General features: G+C 40.7%; 1 non-coding gene across 1 annotated transcript; it reads right to left on the reverse strand.

Moving 5' to 3' along the window:
* Positions 1-5,262: 5,262 nt before the first annotated feature.
* Positions 5,263-5,406, reverse strand: LOC116902565. The gene has a single exon (XR_004388161.1). It is a non-coding gene; the product is annotated as a small nucleolar RNA SNORA48 (small nucleolar RNA).
* Positions 5,407-5,891: the final 485 nt, after the last annotated feature.

Below are 5,891 nucleotides of genomic sequence, written 5' to 3' on the forward strand. Positions count from 1 at the left end.
TATTCTCTGGCAGGGCTGGGGTATCTGAAAAGGGTCAAAAGAGCATATTGTTGAAAGTGTACCTTAGTTGCAACAAGTGACACCAGCAGTTTTGGAGATGCCAGTGCCATGGGATGACAACCAAGAACAGTAGTAGCAGTGGAGTGGAACCAGCTGGAACCTAGGAAACAAGCTGTGTACACTGAAGAGGGCAGAGTCAGAGAAGTAACCCACATCCCTCTGAGGAGCCCAGAAGATAGTGATTGCATCCCAGATAACTAAACATGGCGTCACTTACACTCATAGAGTTTTATTTTAACCTGTTCAAATTGTGACTGTACCCTGGTTCTTCAGTTTTGAAGAAAGTGTTTGATGTAATTTTGGTTTTATAGGAGCCCACAGCTGAAAGACTTTGAATATTTTATAGAGACTTTGGATTTTTAAAGGCATGATGTTTGAAGGAGACTGAACTTTTAATATGTTTAAATTTGTAAGCACTATGGCACCTTTTTATTTATAAAGACCTTAGTTTTACATTGTGATGTTAATATTAACATCCTAACCTAAAGATAAACGAGAAAGGAAAGGTTCTAACTCAAAAGTGATGTGTTGTGTGTCAAGTTCACAAGATGTCATTTGTGATTTGTGTGTCAACTTGACACAAGAAAGAGTCATCAGAGGAGAGAATCTCAGTTGGAGAAATTACCTCACAAAATCAGACTCTAGGTAAGCCTGGGAGGCATTTTATTAATTAGTGGTTGATAAGGAATGGATTATGCCATCCGTGAGCTGGTATTCTTAGTCTCTATAAAAAAATCAGGCTTATCATCAACCATGCAGCATACAACAGCCTGGTTGCCCCCAACACATATACAGCAGAGGACTCCCTGGTCTGCGTTCAGTCAGAGAAGATGCACCTAACCGTCAAGGGACTGGAGGCCCTGGGAAGGTTAGAGATCTGGTGGGGTGGGTGTGGTGGGGACATCCTTGTAGAGACTGGGTAGGGGGAAATTTGAGGGAGACGGGGAGAGGAGGTATGGGATGTGAAACCCGGGAGGGGAATAAAATCTGGAATGTAAAAAGAAAGAAAGAAAAAAAGGAAGAAAGAAAGGAAGGAAGGAAGGAAGGAAGGAAGGAAGGAAGGAAGGAAGGAAAGAACGGAAAGAAAGAAAGAAAGAAAGGAAAGAAAGAAAAGCAAGCAAGCAAGCAGATTTAATAAGCAGTGAGGAGCAAGCCAGGAATTAGCGCTTCTTTGTGGTCTCTGCATCAGCTTCTACCTCCAGGTTTCTTTCTTGCTTGAGTTCCTGTCTTGACTTTCTTTGATGGTGAATTATGATGTGGAAGCATAAACTGGATAAACTATCTTGTCCCAAAATCCTGTGGCCCTGGTGTTTCATCACCACAATAGTAACCGTAATTCAGTAACCTAATTTTGACATCACTCAATTCATGAAGAACTAGATTCCAAATATCATCCTAGGAACTGAGTATGTTCTTGTTCAGTGGGATTCGAGTGCTCTGTGCACTCTTTTTTATCCTGATACCTAGATGTAAGAAGGCATATGAGGAAATCTAAAGCTAGCCAAGCATCAAGAAATCCAAAGTCAAGGCAGTTTTCATGGAGCTTGGAATAGAACTTAACTTCTATATGCTGCCAAGTACTTTACCACTAATACCATTCCAAGATAAAAATAAACTAAAATCGGCTCATTTGGCTTGTTTTTCTGGTTGTTCTTTCTACTCTGATAATAAAATACGGCCTGATAATAAAACTTTAACACGGTTTGGGGGCTTCACTAGGTCAAAGTACTGAGAACTGAGGACAATTTGGCAAAGAGGATCACATAACTTAAATAATCCAAAATTAGTAGCCAGAAAAACAGCATAAATTCACTTTAATTTGCTTTGTATCACCTTCAAGTATTTCCCCAAAACTTGAAATACTCATCTTTTACTTTGTCGGGTTCTGATGCTAACATGCCATACATGTTAAGTGGCTTAAATCAGTAATCAAGAGGTCAGTCACTAGCTATGTGGCCTACAGGAATTTATGTAAAAAAGTCGAGAAGATTTTTCTGGACATGGACACATTAGTCCTTATAATATGGTTTTCACATTATAAATGCTTATTACACTCAGTCTTAGCTAAGTCCTGAAAAATATGCATTTTTTCACAACTATTGTGCTCACTCTTTTTATAGCATCAAGACTACAAGTCTCACCCTTGGAAAAGCCACTCAGGTCTTGTATTCACCAGCACTTCAGCTTTATGGTAGAATTGTCTCCCTATATCTATTCCTCTAATACCAGAATATTTTGAGTTTAGAATTTTTATTACCTAATTTTTATCACTGTGACCAAACAGCTGACATAAGGATCTTTGAGAAAGAAAGGGTTTTGGGGGGCAGTTTAGAATTTTCAGTCATGCTAGAATTCATGTTTCTGAGACTGTTGTGAGGCAACAATGGTTAAAAGGAAGTAAAGACAGAGAGGAAGAGATCAGGGTCAAAACCTCCACAGATATTCTTTTACTTGCCCCTATTAGCCAGGTATGACCTCTAAAATATGCAGAATTTAAAAACCTGTGAGCTTGTGGGAGCATTTCATATTCACATTCCATTAGGTTCAACATATTAGAACTTTAAGGGTATTCAACTGTTTATGCTACAACTTTATATAGGAAGCCTATACCATGAAACTATACTTTTAATATTATTTGAGGAAAAGCTAGCTAATTGCTTCGAATTCTAAACTCCTTATATACTACAAGAGAGTATTTTCCCATTAAATTAAATGTTAGTAATTTAGCAAACATCACTAATTTAGCTCTAATTAACTCAGCCAGTGGAAAGGAGTGCAAAGGTCTTTAATTATATTTAAAAAGTAACCAGAAAACATTAATCTTTGCAAAATATATTTATAAATAGAGGTAAGATAAAGTAGAGAACATAAGTATTTTCAAACTCATGATTTGAATTTTTTTATTTTCTAGATTAATCAGTTAAATGTTCAGAGTAAACAGAAGCTACACTGGTTTCTTGATAATAAAATTTCCCCATCTTTAATGTTGTCTTGCTTGTGATTCTTAAGGACGCAGTAGTATGGGCTCATTTCATGAATTTTTTGAACCCCACAAAAATTTGTGAACTTGACAAAAAGCAGATGTGATAATACTAATGTAGGGATGGTTTTTGGCATGTCTGAGGTTTGTTTCCTAAAGTACACGTGTAAGAATGTTCATGCAGCAGCAATAGTTAGAGATGGGTCCATTTTTTAATGGAGTCATGTGTGTTAGATGGCGTAATAGAAATGAAAGTCTGATGAATACTTGAAGTTATCTGCAAGAACAAGGCATACATCACGATACTATGTCTGCTGCCACATTATGACACAAGAATGTAGATATTGTTATCTTAAATTTGACATTTAATTTTTCAGAACCATAAAAAATAACACTTTGCTCTTATTTTGTAGCCTTTTATTGATTCTTCATGAGTTTCACATCATGCATCTCAGGCCTGCTCATCTCCCTGTCTCCTTTGCCCAACATACTCAATAAACACACACACACACACACACACACACACACACACACACAGCAATAACAACAAAAACAAAGCGTAGAAAACATGTCATTGTGGAAGCTGTTGTCTGTCCCAATGTGTCCCACAGTATATCTCTCTGTCCACAAATCTCCACTTGAAAAATGTTCATTGCAACAAGGCATTGGTCTGGTTTGAGATCTATGGCTTCTGTGACGCCATCAATGTTAGATCCTCATCGGGATTCCTCCTAATTATCCTATAGTTCCACTGGGTCATGAAGGTCCTGCTTTCAAACAGCAGGACTGATCGTTCACACATTACAACCATTTGAAGATGATAGGGATTTGGTGATGGGCCAATTCAGAACTCCGTATCAGGTCCTAGGTGGTAGCTGAGCCAGTCAGGCTACTCGCTCTCTCTTACCCACACCACCAGGAAAGTTCCACAGCACTGTTCCCGCAGGGTCGCTCGATGTTGCCTTTGGCAGGAGGCAGGGTCAACTCTCCTGCTCTCATGTCCTCAGAGTCAGCTCACCTGCATCCATGCCTCCAGAGCCAGCTCCACTGTGCTGCCCCGTCAAGATGCTGGGCCCATTCCTCCAAGTGCTGCAGACTGTGGGGTGCTGGGACAGCTCTCCCTCACTCACAGCCTTGGGACTGACTCATCCTTGCCTTTGTCATCAGGGCCAGTTCCACTGTGTTGCCCAGGTAAGGTGCAGGACCACCTCTATTGAGTGCTGCAGTCAATGACAGGGCAAGACTAGCAATTCTGCTCTCATGACTTCAGGGCAAGATCCATTGGATACTGCAGGAGGGGAAAGGCTGGCAGGAGTGGGGAGCATCACCCCCCATACTCACTCCAATTCAAGGCAAGGAGTGGCAGAGTCAGCTTCTTTATCCTCAGATCCTGCATACTCATACCCTCTCAACCATATCAGCTCTACTTTGCTGTCCAGGTGAGATCCAAGGCTAGCTCCCCCAAGTGCTGCAGCTAGTGAGCTCTCATGAGTTCAGGACTCTGTGGGTAGCTTTCCTGACTGCCAGGGGTGGCAAGGAGCTGTGGATGGTCTGTGGGTAGAGTATCACTTTTGTGTTTGTGGTACCACACTGCAGACAAATGATTGGATTACCTCTCCCACACTGGCAGGTTCTCGGCGCCATCTGACTCACACCGCTGCCACCAGAGTCACCGCCATTGTGCTGCATGGACTGCTTGCATCCAGTGAGGGGCAGTTCCCATTATGGACACCTCCTAGATATCCATGTGGTCCCCTACAGATGCCTCAACTGAGCATGTCTGTATATTCTCTAGTGTACTGTGAGCCATGGACCTTGATAATCCTGCTGTATTGTACCCATGGACTCATAGCAGACCTCAGTAGCAGCTGATTCTGGGAACCACCATAGCCCTAGGTGGTAGGGCTGGATAGTGACAAAGGCCATTCCTCTTTCCTTCAAGTCTCCAGCTCCATCTCTCTTCATAAAGCTCAAGTTGTTCTACTTCTCTTTCTGACCACCACATACACATTTTGGTGGCTCCCGCTGTAGGTTGGCTATGTGGTTTACAGGCCCCTCGTTGAAACACTCCATCATTTTAAGTGATGTGGAGTGGCTGCAAGCAGGTATCTATGACCCTGCTGGAGAGCATGTCTGTGGGTGGCGTGGCGATCAGCAGGTCCCTATCTGCCTTCCTCTGCCCCTGCTGTGATACCTGGATTTGATTTGATGTGATGTGATTTTTATGAGTCTTAGGCATCAGACAACTTTGGCCACCAAGGCAGGCACCAAGCTAGGATGAACAAAGGCCTGTCATCTGCTCTGCCCCTGACTGATATAAGAGCACCACCCCAAACAGGGCATCTCTTTCTCCATTGCCCGGGGGTCATTTTCCCCTTTATAAATGATGCAATATGTGTTATCCATATAAAGAACATTTTCAAATACTTTCTGTGTCTATAATTTCATGGTTCTGACTTAGACTTATATGCTTATATATGTGCTGAAAAAGAAGGTGAAACTGGTACAATGAGTGAGATTTCACATTTAACCCAACAAGTAAAGTATTTTTAAATCTATAATTAAACTAAAAAAATATTCTCTGAGCACTTTGTTTTTCTATCACTCAATTATAAATTTGAAATAATGTTTTGTAAAATAAACTGTACAAGTATATATAAACATATGCAAGTACATAAACACACAAACACATGCACAAATATAGATACACACACAGACATGTGTGTAGATATAGGTAACTAAATTTATAATTATGTCAATGGCTCAACAGCTAATGATGTTCATGGCCTTGAAAGTAATTCAAATATTACTTCATTGTATAGTTTTTGTGAATATTTTTGAAAAGATTTTC

The sequence above is a fragment of the Rattus rattus genome, chromosome 5 (assembly GCF_011064425.1).
Source record: "Rattus rattus isolate New Zealand chromosome 5, Rrattus_CSIRO_v1, whole genome shotgun sequence".
NCBI classification, from domain to species: domain Eukaryota; kingdom Metazoa; phylum Chordata; class Mammalia; order Rodentia; family Muridae; genus Rattus; species Rattus rattus.